Raw genomic sequence first — 20254 nt, 5'->3', positions numbered from 1 at the left:
GTATAGGATTCGGTTCCAGTATAACATCAGGGAGTTGAACCACAGCGTATCCTGCATGATGTTGTATCATTAGGGCGGGAACAGGATCCATCCACAAAAATATCAGGTGCTCCTTCAATGGGTGTGGACTGTAAGTCAGGCCTAGGTGAGGTATGTTCATGGATAAGTTCAGCACATGCATGGGGAGGAGGCAAATCATCCTGCTCTCCCTTGTAGCCAAGCAGGGCATTCAGTATAGCCATTGGATCGAATGTGGGTATTTGATATAAAGTTGAGGATTAGATAGCAACAAAACTTCATATCTACTCAGTCTTTGTGCTGACATATGTTGTGTATGTATGTTCTTCAATAGGGCCTGAACATTGTGTGAGGTATGCAGAGTGGTGGGATGACATAGGGTGATAGGCATGGCCATCTCAGTGACCATAGCACAGGCTGCCAAACTCCGGAGACACGCAGGCATGCCCTGAACCTGTACGGGAACCACTTTTGAGAAAAAAGCAACAGGGTGGAATTTGCCTCCATGATCTTGCGCCAGGACTCCCGCCATAGTTTTACAATTGTCCCTGGCAAATAAGTGAAACATCACGCCATAGTCAGGAAGGCACAAACCAGGACTTGAAACTATTTCACATTTCAAATGACTAAAAGCTTGTAACATTTCCTCAGACCATTTAATGAAGTCAGGCATATCAGTATTAGTGTTTTGTCTCAGAATATTATCATAGTAGGAACAATCAGCAATCCATTGGCGGCAGTAACCAATCATGCCAAGAAAGGTCAACATGTCTTTCTTGGTTTGTGGGCGGGGCAGACCCAGTACGGAGGTAATTCTGGCATGGCTGATTATCCTCTCACCTTTACTGAGAACAAAGCCCAAATACTCAACACTTTCCATACACCATTGTAATTTCTTCCTAAAAACTTTGTGACCACTTTCACATAACCACAGTAATAAACTAACACAGTCTGCCTGGCAGGCCTCCCGAGTAGGACTACATATGAGGAGATCATCCACATATTATAGAAGGACAGAACCATACGGGGCAGTCCAAGGGCGCAGTGTAACTTGGAGGACAATGGAGTAGACTACTGGGGAGTCTACATAACCCTGAGGCATTCTACACCAAGTATACTGGCGAAATTTAAATGTAAAGGCAAAAGTGGCCGTGTCTCCTTGTCAACTGGGACAGAAAAAAAATAATTCTTTAAATCAATAACAAAGAAAAACTCTGCATGGGCAGGAATAGCTGATAGCAGAGATGGTACGTCTGGAACCACAGGGGCTATGGGTATGATCTGTGCATTTACCGCTCTAAGATCCTGGACAAACCTAAAGGTATTATCTGCCTTTCTCACTAGGTTGATAGGTGTATTATAGGGGGAGATAATTTCCTCAATAACCCCTGCCTCTAGGAATTCCATCAACATAGACTCAATCCCCTTTTTTTTTTCTGGTGAAAGGGGGTACTGTTTAATGTAAACAGGTTGTCACGGGGTTCTGAAGGTGCACTCGGTCCCCCATTGCCCGCAGAACTGTTGCTCCTGTCGTCTCTCTCTAACCCGTCGGTCAAGTCGGACAACAAGGGTCATCATCTCCTCTAAGGTCTCTGGAAGTTGATAACTGACCAGAAGATCCTTTAATTTATCAGACAGACCTGACCTGAACTGACTCTTCAGGGCTGGTTCGTTCCATCCTGAGGGGACACACCACCTTCTGAATTGGGTGCAATAATCCTCCGCTGGTAAATTGCCCTGAACCAGTGCTTTAGAGCCGTCTCGGCTACTAGAGCCCTGTCTGGTTCATCATAGAGGGTACCTAGGGCCTGAAAGAACCCCTCCACAGAATATAAACAACTGGCGCCAGCAGGTAAAGAGAACGCCCAGTCCTGGGGATCACCCTGTAATCGGGAAATGATAATGCCCACGCGTTGACTCTCGGGGCCAGAGGACACGGGGCGCAAACGGAAGTAAAGTTTACAACTCTCCTTAAAAGAGAGAAACTTCTTCCGGTCTCCAGAAAAGGTTTCTGGGAGCTTAATCTGGGGCTCAAAATGCGGACTGGAGGCCTGAGGAGTGGAAGAGCCTTGCCCTAACTCAAAAGAGCTGAGTTTTTCCCCTAACTCCTGCACCATCTGCGTCAGATTAGAGACATAGTCAGTCAGGGTCACTAGAGGATTCATAATACAGTGGTTATTGGGCCTGTTAATCTGTAACGGTCGCGTACACACACACACAGGGGGAAGGGAAGTGACCACTGCGCTCCATCCTTACCCCTGGCCCTGCCTACTTGCCTCGCGAGTCCTAATGACAGGGGACAACTGGACGGCAATCCCTAACTTGGAGTAAGTGCAGGGATGACAGACAGACAAACAACAGGACGTGAACGGACCGAGTCAATACCAGGAAAGCTGCAAAGTACAAATGGAGCAAGCAGAGAATTGTCAGGAGAAGCCGGGGTCATAAATACCAGGAGAGCAGAGAAGTACAAGAGGAGTCCTAAGAGAGTAGTCAGGTGGGAGCCGAGGTCACAATACCAGGACGGATGCGTAGTACAGGAGGATCAGGCAAAAGGATGGTCAAGGAACAGGATCAGGTAAGTATTCAGCAGTCCAACAAATACCAGGAACCTAGAAATTAACAGGCAACCTGTAGCCAGCAGGCTGCCTGTATTTATAGTGGGGAGTGAGGGTCATGTGACGTGGCCAGCGTCACATGACCGACAGACCAACCAGTCGAGCACCGAGTGATCAGCTCGGCGCTCAAGGCAGACTTAGGAGCAAGGAGCCACCCAGCTAGTAAAGCCGCCCTGGGAATGAGGTCAAACACAGAACCTCATTCCAAAAGCTAAGCAACAGTTCTGCGGGCAATGGGGGACCGAGTGCACCTTCGGAACCCCGTGACACAGGTGCAGCGCCGGGCTTAAGCATTGCCTTATATGGTGTGCAAGAGATAAGGCCAACATCTTGGTCAGTATTTGCCCAAACCTCAGGAGGAACCGGATCAAGTAGTGGATCCTGAGGTTGGCATTCCAAATATAAAAAACATTTATCCTTTGGTACATGAATGGGCATAACTGAGGATGTGATATGTAGGCGTCCCGTCTTGCTAATCCCCAACTGCAACTTTAACAGAACAAACAAATCTCTCCCTAATAAATTCACAGGACAATTTGGAATGATCCTAAAACTGTGTGTGAACATTGACTGGTGCTTGTATGGATGTTGGATCGAGAGGGGAGGAGTTTTATAAGATCTGGTCAGTATCCCATTAATTCCCACAGAGGGCTCAGCATTCTCTCTTGGACCACTATAATAATCCTCACATATAGTACTACTAGTAGCACCAGAATCCACAAGAAAAGGGAGAGGACGTCCCTCTATGGTTAACACAATCAGTGGTGATTCCTTATAGTGGTTTGTGATAAGAGTGAATGCTGGGATACTGTCCCCCGGGCATCCTCATTGTGATGTCTGCTGCGGGAAAACGAGGGGTATTATTCTGGGGCTGTGGCAGTGGGGGGGGGGGGAGATATCTCGGATCTGAGCTTGTGGATATGGTTGGGTGCCTTGAGCTTGGGTATCATTTAGGGCAGGTTGTCTGAGTGGGTAAGGGCATCGACTGATCCAGTGGTCAGTCTTACCACAATTAAAGCAACGTGCAGAACGATTTCTATTATTCCCCCCTCTTCCAGAGCATGGCCCTCTACCCCTTCTTCTGCCACTTTCCCTATTGGGCTGATCTGAGGGACAATTCCTATCCTGAGTTTGGTAATGGGCCTCTTTAGGTCCTACCATTTCAAAACAACCCGCCGCATCTTTCTCTATTAACTTATTTTGGAATTGATCTTTATTAAGACTAGGCCATTCGGAGATCATTTGTTTAACAGTAAGCTGGAGATGTGGCTGTAGGTTGGTAAGGAAAGTCTGAATGAGCATAGAATGCATATTATCCTGAATACTCATTCCTGCCTCCAGAGTCCAAACTTCATTAAACCTCTTCCAAAAGAATATAACAGACTCTCCTGATTTTTGTTTACAGGCTAAAGCAGTCGGCAACGAGGACCTAGTCTGAAAACACCTTTCCATTTCACACTTAATTTCTTCCCACATTGTGTCTATGCCTGCCTTAGTATTTACCGTATTTATCGGCGTATAACACGCACAGGCGTATAACACGCACCTTCATTTTAAGGGAAATTTCAGGAAATTTTTTTTAATTTCAAATAAAGAACTTTGAAGCAAAATAAGGGTAGCTCAGAACTTTTTTTTTATTAATATTATTACCACTTATAAGGTAAATAATGTAAAAGGACAGTAAAAGCCACTGTTGATCTGTGGATGGCATTGTTATGAGGTGGGGGATCTGTGGATGGCATTGTTATGGGGTGGGATATCTGTGGATGGTACTGCTATGGGGTGGACTATCTGTGGATGGCATTGTTATGAGGTGGGGGGATCTGTGGATGGAACTGTTATGGGGGGGATCTGTGGATGACACTGCTATATGTCATCCACAGATCCCCCTCATAACAGTGTCCCCCAATACACCGGCCCTCTGCTCACCGAAGTATTTATAAACGTGAATCCTTATCCTGTTATTAAGTTGAACTAACGCTGCGCTCTCCCATGTTCCCATGTCCCCCCTGTATCCCCACAGCACTTACGAACACGCTTCCATAGCAGGCAGAGCGGACGGCACCAGTAACGTCACTCACTGACGTCGCGCGTCTGCTCCGCCTGCTTCATTCATAAAGTGGGCGGAGCAGGCGCTCAACGTCAGTGAGTGACGTTACTGCTGCCGTCCGCTCTGCCTGCTATTGAAGCTTAAGTAAGTGCTATGGGGATACAGGGGAACATGGGAACATGGGAGAGAGCAGCGTTAGTTCAACTTAATAACAGGATAAGGATTCACGTTTATAAATACTTTGGTGAGCGGCGGGGCCCGGTGTAAGAGTACAGTGACTGCACCGGGCCCCGCCCCTAGTTACGGACTCCAGCCCCTCCTCTCTTCCGGCTCATACAGCGCAGTCTGTGATGCTGCATCTTTGCCGAGCCGCAATGAATATCGGCGTATAACACGCATACATCATTGAAAAAGTGCGTGTTATATGCCGATAAATACGGTAATTTATAATTTCCAGCCGGCGTATTCGGGGGTTCTATAGTGCTTATAGAGGGGACCTTACTCCAATCCCAGGGGGAATTGTGCCCAACGATCCCATCTATTATGACGTGCATATCCTCATGAGTCAGACATCTCCCTTTACAAGCTCTCTTCAAATAATGAAATGTCCCAGATGAAGATGAAGACGGTTTAGGCAGTGTTTAACAATCTTATTAATATCATCTACTTCAATAGGTTTCTTTAACAAGGTGTCCCCTGAAGGGTTAACAAGAATTAGCTATATGATCTGTATGAAGGACAGGAGGTTGGGTGACATCATATTGAAGGGTGACTATATATACATGTACCTCCTCTCTCTATAAGGAAAAGTTTCTAGTCAGCATTATTATGACAAGAGTTGCTGTCTATAGAAGGAACTGCTATTATTGTAATGAGAGCTGCAGCTATTCTCGTATGTATGCATGAATGTATATAAGGCCTGTATACCAAGTAATAAATAGAACTGTTACTGACATCATACTGCTTGTGTCACTGACATGTTCTCCAGACGTCTGTCTTCGGGGACAAAGGATGGAATCGAGGTGCATTGATAAGGAAATTTTACCCTTTCAGTTGGGAGCTTGTCTGTGGAATAGGAAATACAGGAATTCGGTAAGTAACGGAACATTCCTGTCTAAAGACTGGGGACATTCCGATACTTTCCATAACATTTTCTGTTGCTTCTATTTTGAATCCGCTTTAGACACTCTGAAAGATATGGTAGCTATCTTTAGGGAAGATAGAATGAAAAATAATAGTGTCTGTCTTTAGAGAAGATAGACTGTAAATAGACTCCTGGCCAGGTCACACAGATAAATTCTTTGGGGAAGTATTTATTAGATATATCCTTTAAGGGGAAGGATTTACTAGTGGAATTTTTTTGGGAAGAATTCATATAGAGTCTGCACCTTGATTTCTCTTGTCACCCACTGTCTGTTGCTTCTTTTCTGTCGCTTTCTTCTGCTTTCTGTTATGTTATGATGTTATGAAGCATTCAGTACTTTTTATGCTGAAGGTAAGCAGCAATTGATACTGTGAAAAATTTACTAACTTTATTGTGTGTCCTGGATGACCTTCTAACCCAGGAACTGGTGAACGCAAGTAACTATTTTAAGGGATTATACTAACAGACAGTTGAGCAGGAGGTTGTGCATAGACATAAGTCCTTCACGGTCCTGGGGAAAATTCAGCTCTGCCTCCATCTCAATTAAGTTTTAAGTAATGGGTGCAAAGCAAGGAAAGGTCTCTCCACCCCCTCCGAATGTAGGAGAAACATGTAGGGATTATGTAGCCCGGGTCTGTGGGACTGATTATTATTTAGTTACTCCCTGGGTGGATAATATGCCAGGATGGACAGAGGCAATAAAGAGTATAAATTTGTTCCCTCGGGAAGGGGCTAATGACACCTTCCATATGGATATGGTGAGAAAGGTTATGTTTGGTGACACTGAAGCTTACCCATATTATGGTCCAGACCCCAGTGGGACATGCAGTATATGCAGTCAAGAAGGGAAAATTGCCTTACTTATGCACCATACTGGTATGAGTGACCAAATAAAAAGGTTCACAAGCAGAAGGCAGGGAACCAGGAGAGATATATATATATGAAAAAAGAAACATGTGTTAGAAAAAGAATTGAAAAGGACTTCACTTCAGAAGCCGCCTCCTCCCTATTTAGGAAATATCCCACAGATATATCCGTCCCTTCTAAAAGATGACTTAGATTAAAAAGTACTTTGAGGCCCCGACATTATTAAACTGGCTCAAAAGGGAAGAAGATAGGAGGAGAAGAGCTCACACTCACTCACAGTCCTTTTACAGTACACACTTCTTCTTCAAAGCATCTGTTGGGTGATAGTTCAGACGCTGCCCACAGCGCAGCTCCCTGCCCCCCTTCTCCTCATGTCCATTACATACACAAGGCTTCGAGTGACAGTAGTAAAGGGAGGGGGGGATGGCTCCTGAGCTAAAAATGCAGTTTCTGACAGTTTGGGATTGACCAGTTGTTGTCCTGGAGATACGAGCACATGTAGAATACAATTCACACATTTCTAACACTAGAGATGTTATATCTCCCATGCCCCTTAGATCACCAAAAAATGTTTTCCCAAACCTGAACATATACCTCATCATGATGTGGACAGTGACCTTGAGGAACAGTTCACTTTTATGACTGTAGGGGTCACCTTGTTAAAGGAACCTATTGAAGTAGATGTTATTAATAAGATTGTTATTACCTGTGGTTCCAGACGTACCATCTCTGCTATCAGCTATTCCTGCCCATGCAGAGTTTTTCTCTGTTATTGATTTGAAGAATGCATTTTTTTCTGTCCTAGTTGACAAGGAGACACGGCCACTTTTTGCTTTTATATTACATGGTGTAGAATGCCTCAGGGTTATGTAGACTCCCCAGTAGTCTACTCCATTGTCCTCCAAGCTACACTGCGCCCTTGGACTGCCCCTCATGGTTCTGTCCTTCTACAATATGTGGACGATCTCCTCATATGTAGTCCTATTCGGGAGGCCTGCCAAGCAGACTGTGTTAGTTTACTACTGTGGTTATGTGAAAATGGTCACAAAGTTTCTAGGAAGAAATTACAATGGTGTATGGAAAGTGTTGAGTATTTGGGCTTTGTTCTCAGTAAAGGTGAGAGGAGAATAAGCCATGTCAGAATTACCTCCGTTCTGGGTCTGTCCCGCCCACAAACCAAGAAAGACATGTTGACCTTTCTTGGCATGATTGGTTACTGCCGCCAATGGATTGATGATTGTTCCTACTATGATAATATTCTGAGACAAGCCACTAATACTGATATGCCTGACTCCATTAAATGGTCTGATGACATGTTACAACTTACAAGCTTTTAGTCATTTGAAATGTACAATAGTTTCAAGTCCTGGTTTGGGCCTACCCGACTATGGCCTGATGTTTCACTTATTTGCCAGGGACAATTGTAAAACCATGGCAGGAGTCCTGGCGCAGGATCATGGAGGTAAATACCGCCCTGTTGCTTTTTTCTCAAAAGTGGTTCCCGTACAGGTTCAGGGCATGCCTGTGTGTCTCAGGAGTTTGGCAGCCTGTGCTATGGTCGCTGAGATGGCCACGTCTATCACCCTAGGTCATCCCACCACTCTGCATACCTCACACAATGTTCAGGCCCTATTGAGGAACATACATACGCAACACATGTCAGCACAAAGACTGAGTGGATATGAAGTTTTGTTGCTATCTAATCCTCAACTTCATATCATATACTCAGCAGCCACGTTCGGTCCAAGCTGATGAACTGATTGCCCTCACTAGAGCTTGTTGTCTTTTTGAGGGGGAAGATGTAAATGTATACACTGATTCCAAGTATACCTTTGGGGTTGTACACAATCATGGGGTAATCTGGCAGAGGAGAGGCTTCATAGCTTCAGATGGGAGACAAATTTCACTTTCCACCCTAGTACATGATCTCCTGGCCGCCATCCAATTACCGAGCAAAGTTGCTATTATCCATTGTAAGGCACATACTGGACTCCAAACACACATAGCTAAAGGGAATACCCTAGCTGATCAGTCAGCAAAAGAGGCTTCTATTAGAACTGCAGCAACAGTTTAAATGCCCTCCCTAGTTCCAGACATTACCCTTACTGACATTCTATTGCTCAGCCTCCAGGATTTGGCCACCAGTAGTGACAAAATAGAATGGCAGTCGGTAGGTGCAGTACAAGACCCTAATACGGGTCTTCTCTGCAAAGAGGGGAAGCCATGTATCCCAGTTGCAAGCGCCCCGATTTTAATTGCACAGTATCATGGTCTTGGCCATAGGGGAGCACAGGCAACCACTGACCTCATTCAGAGAGATTTTTTTATACTAGGTCTTAGCTCAAAGGTACAATCTTATGTTTTACGGTGTATTATATGTAGCAGAAATTAGGATGCAGCCTAATAAGAATACTGGTTACTCACCATTTGAGGTCCTAATGGAAAGACCTTCCCCAACCCTTAGGGTCCAAAGGCCCCTGTGATAGAAAAAGGGGATCTAGAAGTAGTACACGCAGAATATGTGAGGAAAATTGTAGAAATCTTAGATCATATTGAACAAGATATTGCTCGTGCCTCTCCTTTCTCTCCACAGGAACCTACGCATCCTTTCCAACCAGGAGACGTGGTGATAGTCCTGCGCCTGGCAAAAGGACGAAAACAGACTGAGTTCCCGTTTGGACCACCCACCCGAGTGGTAGCAGTCACCAGAACAGCGATTCTCACAGAAGAGGCTCCAATGTGGATTCACGCTAGCAGAGTGAAAAGGGTCCCTGAGGCTTCTTCTCCGGTGACGGACAAAGATAAAGAGGGTGAAGCAGGTGTGAAATCCCTGAACAAAGAGGGGGACTCAGAAGAAGTTTCCCTGAAAAGTGCCTTGCCACAAGCTGAAGATGATGACCCCACAATATTCTGGGAGATTTGTTTGTCTTCTGATAATTATTAATCTTTGTGTCTTCTTGCCAGTCTGGCTTATTACATGTATTTATCACCCAGAGGAGATGAGTTTCTTCTGCGGTGCACCAAATAATCGGCCAGTATATAAAAGAGCTCAGGAGCAAGATCCCTTTGCTCCCGTCCCCTTTTATTCTGAACAGAATAGTATAGTCAGGATGGCAAATGCCCTAAATGTTAGTTGATTGTGCCTTAAAGACTTACAGAGCCCGCGGGATCTTATACAAACATGTGTTATTGCTGTGCCTACACCCGATGAAACCCTCCTTGAAGTCTGGTCAATGGCTAACAATACACAATCTTTTATTCCCTTGTATGACTTCTGTGGAGAGTGTCAGAGATTAGGAAATATTAGGGATAATATTAGAATAACTACTATTAACGTGACTACAGCAGAAACTTGTTTTACCTTTTCCCAGGATATGACTTTATATTGTGATAATAGAGACATAAAAAGTGGATTACCTAGGAATAGTGTATATGAGTATATTGACGACACTTGTAAAAAGAATAGTAGGCTTGCTAGCTCCCTGGATAATTCCATGAGTTGTAATAAGACCATTGTGACTCCCAGTTTTATCTATAATATAATGCTCCCTAAGGGATGGTTTTTGTCTTATGGTAACAACACCTACAATTACATTCCTGCTAATGTTATTGGAGGTCCCTGTGCATTATCCAGGCTGACTTTGGCCCTTCCCAGTCAACCCCCTATCAGGAGAGCTTACAGATCGGTTACCAAGACTTTATCAGAAGACTGTGACTCTACTTTACCCCTTCTCAGACATACAGAATATACAAGTTTGGGCGCCTCTATATTAGAAGTGCCTGGACTGGCTATATATAATACTCGTACTATAAATTCTATTGCATGTGACTTAGCTAAATCTCTGAATAATACCTCTATCGCCTTATCAGACATGCTTTTAGATATACAAGGCATAAGAGGAGCAGTGCTAGAAACTAGATTCACTGTAGACTATCTGTTACTAAAACATAATATAGGATGTCAAGATTTTAAAGGAATGTGTTGCCTTAATTTATCTGATCATTCCAGATCAATCCAGTCCCATATTCAAGGGTTACATGAAATTGCTAATAATATCAGGAAAGATGTTGATTCATCCTCTTGGTGGGACTGGTTATTGAGCTGGCTGCTGGATTTGAGTTGGTTAAGAACATTATTGATCAGTATTATAATTATTATTGCTTCCTTAATTGTCATATGTTGTTGCATCCAGTGTATCCCTTCCCTCATACAGATGTTTTGTGTAATGAGTCTAAAACCCACAGATCCTGGACAATCATATGCTACTTACCTCTCTATGAGAGAGAAAAGATAAGTCATATTCATGACTTAAGAGGGGATTGAAGGGTTGACAAGAATTAGCTATATGATCTGTATGAAGGACAGGAGGTTGGGTGACATCATATTGAAGGGTGACTATATATACATGTACCTCCTCTCTCTATAAGGAAAAGTTTCTAGTCAGCATTATTATAACAAGAGTTGCTGTCTATAGAAGGAACTGCTATTATTGTAATGAGAGCTGCAGCTATTCTCGTATGTATGCATGAATGTATATAAGGCCTGTATACCAAGTAATAAATAGAACTGTTACTGACATCATACTGCTTGTGTCACTGACATGTTCTCCAGACGTCTGTCTTCGGGGACAAAGGATGGAATCGAGGTGCATTGATAAGGAAATTTTACCCTTTCATCCCCTACAGTCATAAAAGGGAACTGTTCCTCAGGGTCATAGTCCTCATCAGGATGAGGTATATGTTCAGGTTTGGGAAAATACTTTTGTGAGCTGGGAAGCTGTAGGTGGTTGGGTATTGGTAGCAGTATATCCAGCCAGTAAATCTAAGTCATCTTTTGTAAGGGATGGATATATCTGTGGGATATTTCCTAAATAGGGAGGAGGGGGCTTTTGAAGTGAACCCCTTGTCAATTCTTTTTCTAACTCATGTTTCTTTTTATATCCCTCCTGGTTCTCTACCTTCTGTTTCCTAACCTGTCATACCAATATGGTGCATAAGTAAGCCAATTTTCCCCTCCCAACTTCATATACTGCATGTCCCACTGGGGGTCTGGACCATAATATGCGTAAGCTTCAGTGTCACCCAAACATAACCCTTTTACCATGTCCATATGGAAGGTGTCATTAGCCCCTTCCTGAGGGAACGAATTTATACTCTTCATCCCCTCTGTCCATCCTGCCATATTATCCACCCAGGGAGTAACTAAATAATAATCAGTCCCACAGACCCGGGCTACATAATCCTTACATGTTTCTCCTACATACGGAGGGGGTGGAGAGATCTTTCCTTGCTTTGCACCCATTTCTTATAACTTAATTGAGACGGAGGCAGAGCAAAACTCTCCCCAGGACTGGCTGTACTGAACCGTAAAGGCTCCGACAATTTCTGTCAACTGGGTAGAGAGGACTTATGTCTATGCTCAACCTCCTTCTCAACTGACTGTTAGTATTATCCCTTAAAACCGTCACTTGCGTTCACCAGTTTCTGGGTTAGCGGGTTTCCCCTCGCGAGAGTAGTGGGGCGTCTTACTGTTATCCAGGACACACACAATAAAGTTAGTACAGTTTTCACAGTATCATTTGCTGCTTACCTTCAGCATAAAAGAGAGCATAAAGAAAGCGACAGATAAGAAGCGACAAAAATTGGCTGACAAGAAAAAACCAGGGTGCAGACAATATTTGAATTCTTCCCAAAAGAATTCCTCTTTTAAATGCTTCCCTAAAGAATTTATCTGTTAGACTTGGCCAGTAGTCTATTTAAAATCTATCTTGCCTAAAGATAGATACTATTCCTTTCAGTGTGTCTGAAGTGGATTTAAAATAGAAACAACAGTATGTTTTCGGAAAGCATCGGAATGTCCCCAGTCGTTAAATACAGGAATGTTCCGGTACTTACCGAGTTGCTGTATGTTCTATCCCGGACAGAGCCCCCAGCTGAAAGAAATATGCTTCTGAATGCACCCTGGTTCCTCCTTCGTCTCCACAGTCAGGCACCTGGAGAACTTGTCTCAATGATACACACAGACAGTGTCTCTGAAACAGTTCTGATTTAATCTGGACCATACGGCCTCTTATACACATACATCCACACATATTGGAAACAGATTTGATTCACATATTCACTGTTGCTGGGCAGAATCCATTCCCTATATGGACATAAGGCTAATGTAAACACATTCACCCTCTAGTATGATGTCACCCAGTATCCTGTCCTTCATACAGATCATATAGCTTATTCTATTTAACCCTTCAACCACCATAGCCCCTCCACTCAAGTCAGAGGAATTATTTTCCAATCAATTTCCAGACATTACTGATGCGCAGCCATTCTTGGCATCGGATGAGGAGGTAGAAACAGCCGCAACCCAGCAGTCTGATGACAGTACCCAGATCAGCCCAAGGAGGGTGGTCCCCGCTGTTGCTGCCTGCTCTGAGATCTCTAATGTCAGTGTTGGTGAATGTGACGATGATGACATGTCAATGGACGTCACGTGGGTGCCCACAAGAGAGGAAGAGGAGAGTGGAGTTAAGAGGGAGAGACAGAGCAGCAGATAGGAGGAAGAAGGAGGAGAAGCAGGCAGAACTCGCAGTGGACAGGAGGCAAAAAGCAGACTGCAAATGTATCTGGAGCGAGCCATCCACCATGCACGGTCACATCTTGCGCTCCCAGAACGCCGTCACTTGGCTCCACAGTGTGGGCTTTTTTTAACGTGTCAACTGCTGATAATAGTGTTACCATCTGCAGCCTATGCGGTCAACGCATAAGTCGCGGTAAGCCCAACAGTCACCTAGGGACGACCGCCTTAAAAAGGCACCTGGCCTCCCATCACCGAGCCCAGTGGAAGCAACGCCATCAGAACCCACAAAGCCACACTCCTGGTGCTCCACGTCCTGCCTCTTCTACTCCTCTCTCCTTCCATTTTTTCTCCACTCCACCTTCCACTGTGCCATCGTCGCATTCATCTGGCACAAGGCATGCTTCCGTGGCCAAAATGTTCAAGCGTAAAAAAAATGATGACGCCGGATAATCCTCTTGTCCAACGGCTGACCGCTGGCTTGTTGGAACTGCTAGCCCGCCAACTAATGCCATATAAATTGGTGGACTCAGAGGCTTTTAGAAAATTTGTGGCCATTGGCACACCGCAATGGAAGGTCCCGGAAGGAAATATTTCTCCCAGAAGGGCATCCCTGAACTATATTGCCACATTCAGCGGCAAGTTAATATATCTCTGGCACACAGTGTCGGTGCCAAGATACATCTGACCACAGACACGTGGTCTAGCAAACACAGGCAAGGAAAGTACATAACTTTTACTGCCCACTGGGTAAACCTTCTGATGGCCGTCAAGCATGTAACCCGTGGCACCCGTGTGGATTTGGTGTTACCACCACGGATTGCCTCTTCTTCTCCTCCTCCTCCTACTCCATCCTCCGTCTCCTCCTCGGCTGACTCCTCCTTTTCCACTGCTATCGCCTCTTCCGCTGCTCCCCCCAAGCTCCCCGGAACATATTCGACGTGCCAGGTGAGACATTGCCATGCTGTGCTGCGGCTGTTGTGCCTGGAAGCCAAGAGCCACACCGGTCCTGCACTTCTTTCAGTTCTATGGTCACATGCCGATCAGTGGCTAACCCCGCTCAATTTGACAGTTGGTAAAGTGGTGTGCGAAAACGGTGCCAATCTGCTGAGCGTGCTGAAACAGGGCAAAATGACACACGTGCCGTGCATGGCACACGTCCTGAACTTAGTTGTGTAGCGATTCATTGCTAAATATCCCAGGGTCTAGGACGTCTTGCGGCAGGCCAGGAAAATCTCTGGCCATTTTAGAAGATCTTACACGGCCATGGCTCGCCTTGCTGACGTTCAGCGGCGACACCACTTGCCCGTCAGACGTCTGATTTGTCACTGCCCGACGCGCTGGAACTCCAGCTTGTATATGCTTGATAGGCTGCTCCAGCAGAAATGTGCCGTTAAGGACTACCTGTACAAACTCTGAGGCAGGACAGGTTCTGGGAGCTTGTTTTTTTTTGACCTAGTGGCTGCTCATGCGCGACGCATGCAGAATTCTGCGGCCATTTGATGAGATCACCAAACTGGTCAGTCGCAGCCAGGGCGCCATCAGTGACATCGTACCTTAGGCCTTCTTTCTGGAGCGTGCATTGCATCGTGTCATTGATCAAGCCGTCGAGGAGCAGGAGCAGGAAGATGAGGAAGTCGCAATTGTCCGTGGAAGGGGGGAGGAGACCGAGGACAACATTCTCCTGGGCGATGAGCAGGAGCCAGGCCGCTCCACCGCTTCCAATTTAGTGCAAATGGGGACCTTCATGCTCCAGTGTTTGAAGAGGGACGCCCAAAAGCATAAAGGGCAAGGACCAGTACTGGGTGGCAACGTACTTAGACCCCTGGTACAAACACAAAATGGCGGACATGTTACGAGCATCACAGAGGGCTGTCAGAATGCAGCATTTTCAGGCCTTGCTGCATGAGATGCTGCATTCTGCTGTTGCGGGCACTGGCAGAGGAATTTCCACCCACAGAGAAACAGTTGCGAGTACCAATCCTACAGCGCATGCAAGAAGAGGGCGGTTTGAAGATGTGTTGGTCACTTCGAATATGAGATCATTCTTGCAGCCAACCCATTGACAGCCGCCCTCCGGATCCAGCCTCGGGTGTCCGACTACATCGAGTTAATGGCCGATGTGGACGCTCTGAGAAGCGAGGAACCCCTTGACTACTGGGTGTGCATGCTTAACCTGTGGCCAGAGCTGGCACGATTTGCCATGGAACTCTTGGCTTGCCCCTCGTCGAGTGTCCTGTCCGAATGGACGTTCAGCGCAGCAGGGGGGATTGTGACCGATAAGCGCACTCGCCTAGCTCACGACAGTGTGGACTACCTCACATTTCTAAAAATGAATGAGGCATGGATCTCGGAGGAATTCAACACCTGTGACGACCACGTTTCATTGAATTTCCTCATGACAGCCCACAAATATCCGCCACCACACAAAACAAATAATGGTCCCTGTCCTAGGTAAATAAAGTGGCATAAAAGGCCTTTTCTGTCCGGTGAATGCCTAATGTTTGGGACCTCAGAGGAATTCAACACCTGTGACGACCACGTGTTATCGAATTTCAACTATTATCATTTGGTTTTTTTTCAAGAGGGGGGATTTCGTGAGCGATGTTTTAAATCCAATTTTATATTTTTTGTTCTTTTAAACATATGTATTTGTCATCTATTTGTACTGGCCTGCAGTAAAATTGATATCCAATGACCCTCTAATATACCTCCAGCCACATTATCAATTGTGCATTTCTGTACGGTGAATTAATAATTTTTGGGGCCTGTAGTCCACTGGCCTGCTGTAAAATTGATATCCATTGACCGTCTAATATACCTCCGGCCACATAATCATTTGATCATTTATGTACGTTGAATGCATAATTTTTGGGGCATGTAATCTAACTGGCCAACAGTAAAATTGTTATACGGTGACCGCCTAATGTACCTCCAGCCACATTATCAATTGTTCTTTTCTGTATGGTGAATTAATAATTTTTGGGACCTGTAGTCCATTGGCCTGCAGTAAAATTGATATCCATTGACCGTCTAATATACCTCCGGCCACATAATCGCTTGATCTTTTATGTAAGGTGAATGCATAATTTTTGGGGCCTGTAATCTAACTGGCCAACAGTAAAATTGTTATACAGTGACCGCCTAATGTACCTCAATCCACATTATCAATTGTTCTTTTACTGTCCGGTGAATGCCTAATGTTTGGGGCCTGTACTACACAGGCCTGCAGTAAAATTTATATTGAATGACCTTCTAATATACCTCCAGCCACATAATTAACTTGTTCTTTTCTGTCTGGTGAATGCCTAATGTTTGGGACCTCGGAGGAATTCAACACCTGTGACGACCATGTATTATCGAATGTCAACTATTATCATTTGGGGGGTTTTCAAGAGGGGGGATTTCGTTAACCATGTTTTTAATCCAATTTTATATTTTTTGTTCTTTTAAACATATGTATTTGACATCTATTTGTACTGGCCTGCAGTAAAATTGATATCCAATGACTGTCTAATATACCTCCAGCCACACAATTACTTGTTCTTTTCTGTCCAGTGAATGCCTGTTTGGGGCCTACAGTGGCCTACATTAAAATTTTTATCCATTGACCGCATAATGTACCTTGAGCCACATAATCACAATTTCTTTTATGTCAGGTGAAAGCCTAATTTTTAAGGACCGTACTCCCGTGGCCTAAAATAAAAATTTTCTATGCTCCAGCAGGGAACGTTTCTGAGAATTTCCCTTTAAAACGCATAAAAATGGCCCCTGATTAAAATACAGATTTTGGGGGGGAATTTTTGCCATTGATCCCCCTCTGGTATGTCATTGTCCATGTTGTGGCACGATTTGTGCACTTTTTGTAAGTATTTGGTGGCTGCAAATATGACCTGAAGGTTTTTCAGGTTTGCTTGCCATTAAAGTGAATCAAGCCCGCCACAAACTTGCGGTTCGCGAACATTTGATTGCGCTCGCGCAATCGCGTTTGCGGATCGTCCCGGCAGATGTTCGTCCATCACTAATGGAGACTTCTCTTTCCCAGGATGCCTTGCAATAACTTGTAACAAGAAAACAAAGTGTAATACAATTTAACCATATAACCACACTGGACACTCCGAAATACCCTGACTGTGGCATAACACTCCCCGCCTGGTGTCAACAGATGCCACTATTGGTTCCTTCATTCTTAGCAACCCATTTTGGTCAATGATGGGATCAAGCCTTTTTAAAGCGCTATCCTTGGAGACTGTTTGGCCTTCGCTGAGGTAGTCTATTTCTTTAGCATAACATTCAAGATGTATCATACAAATTATTATGTTCTTGGACTTTTTCAGATTAGCAGTGGTAAAGGCGTGTTTGCAGTGATGCCAACCTTTGCAGGGCTTCTGGCTCACAGGTAATGTCGACTTATGAGGCTGAGCTATATGAACTAGACAGGCTATAGCACAAATGAGCAACAGCAACATCCAGGTGGAGAACCTGTTTAAACGATGGGATTTGAGTTGGTGGTCCAAAGTCACCGTATGTAGAACAGATACTTCAGTCGGATTTCTTCATTGGCATCTGGGTCTACCAATTCAAACGTATCAGATCCTACGCTGCAAGACGTGGAACGGTACAGGAATGCAGGACCCGTAAACCATACTGTGTCTTTAAGGTAGCTCGTTGCGACGGATCTAGTCGCATGGTCTGCAGGATTATGGTGTGTGGGCACATAGTGCCACTGTTTAGGACAAGTGGATCTCCTGATCCTTAGGACCCGATTGCTGACATAGACATAAAAGCATCTGGTTTTGTTGTAAATATATCCTAGGACTACCTTGCTGTCCATGTAAAACTCAACTTTTTTGATTTCCAGGTTCATTCTTGTCGTTATAATTATGCTCAGCCAACTCCACTGCAAGCACAGCAGCGCAGAGTTTCAGTCTGGGTATCATGTGCTCACGGAGTGGCCCCAGTTTGGTCTGGCTCATAACAAACCCAATATGGCATTGTTCTTTGACGTCTATAGTCTTTAGGTATGCTATGACTGCAATCGCCTTTACGGAAGCATTGCAGAAGATATACAGTCTTTGCATCTTGACTTCAGTTGATGGCACAGAAGCATACGGTCGTGCCACATGAAGTCTGGACAAAGCTTCAAGACACTTCCTCCAACCTGTCCACAGGTCTTTTTTCTCCATGGGAAGCTGATCATCCCAATCAGATGTCTCTGTGGTGAAGTCTCTTAGCATTATTTAACTTGGATGGTAACAGGCGCTACGAATCCAAGAGGATCTTATAAGGTGTTTATGGAGGACAGGACTCCTCTGCATGTGAAGGGCTTTTCTTCCTTGCTGATTTGGAAGGTGAATGTATCTGCCTTTAGATCCCAGAACAAACCGAGGCTCTGCTGCATGAGAAGGGAGTCGGTGCTAAGATCTAATTCATTTAAATTATTTGAATGGTCTTGGGGTGAGAAGGCCTCCATTAAAGGGGTTGTCTGGGTTCAGAGCTGAACCCGGACATACTCATATTTTCACCCAGGCAGCCCCCCTGATGTTAGCATCAGAGCATCTCATGCACCAATGCGCTCCCTTGCCCTGTGCTAGATCGCGCAGGGAAAGGGCTCTTTTGTTTACAATAACACACTGCCAGGCGGAAGCTTCCGCCCGGCAGTGTGTTCGGTGACGTCCCCGGCTCTGATGGGCGTGCTTTAGCACTGCCCTAGCTGTTTTACTGGCTAGGGCAGTGCTAAAGCCCACCCATCAGTGCCGGTGACATCACCGGGCTTCTTGGCAGCCCCATGGAGAGCCCGATTCGTCACCGGAACTCCAGAAAATGCCTTTGCCCTGCGCAATTTAGCGCAGGGCAAAGGAGAGCTTCGAGCATGAACTGCTCCAATGCTCAAGTCAGGGGGGCTGCCTGGGTGAAATTATGGGTATTTCCGGGTTCAGCTCTGAACTCGGACAACCCTTTTAACTCACGGCTGTTGGAGGCAATTTTGTGCAACCTCAAATTAGATAGAGCGAGCATTTCTTGAGCCCTTTTTAGGAGACTGATCGCAGTCTTGTTTGTGGGTGTGGATTTCAAGCAGTTGTCCACATAGAAATCTTTTTCCACAAAGGACCTGAAATCCGACCCATACTTTGTTTCATCCTCTTGGGCTGAATGTCTGAGACCATAGATAGCAACTGCAAGGGAAGCGCTGTTTCCAAAGATGTGCACTCTTATTCGTTACTCTACAATGTCTTCATTGTGGTTGTTGTTGCGGTACCAGAAGAACCTCAAGTAGTTCCTGTGTTCTTCCTTGATGAGGAAGCAGTGGAACATCTGTTGTATGTCAGCCATAAATGCCACGGAATCTCTGTGGAAGCGGAGAAGTGCCTCCAGAAGTCTGTTGTTGAGGTTGGGACCAGACAGTAAGACATTGTTTAGCAAGACGCCTTTGCACCTTGCACTCAAGTCGAATACTACTTTTATCTGCCTTGATTTTTTAGGATGATACACGCCGAATATGGGTAAGTACCAACACTCCTCAGAGTCTTGGAGCGCGGGTGCCATTTCTGCATTTTTTTTTGGTATATTCTTTCCATCAAGGTAAAGAAATGTTCTTTCGTCTCTGATGTCCTCTGAAGTTTGTGTTTGAGGGAGATAAATCGGCTGTAGACAAGTTCTTTGTTGTTAGGTAAGCGTCATCTCCGGGGTTTAAACGGTAAAGGTGCGACCCAGCTTTTTTACTTGTCTTTTATTATTCCTTGATCCATGATATCCAAGAACAGCCTGTCTTCTATGAACATTGTGACCCTGTTGTCTTCTCTTGTCCTGTGGAAGATTGTGCACCCTAAGTGATCTTGCTCACCATCGCAGGCATGGTCTTAACAAGAGGGATCTGCGAAAGGACAAGGCACAGGAGCGCTGTGTGGCAATTCTTTTATCAGAAAACTGTTCTAACATGGCTGGAATAGGGAAGGACGTCCATTTTCAAGTGTTTTGGTGAG

This window comes from Bufo bufo, chromosome 8 (assembly GCF_905171765.1).
Source record: "Bufo bufo chromosome 8, aBufBuf1.1, whole genome shotgun sequence".
Lineage (NCBI taxonomy): Eukaryota > Metazoa > Chordata > Amphibia > Anura > Bufonidae > Bufo > Bufo bufo.
This window is presented reverse-complemented; position numbering follows the sequence as displayed.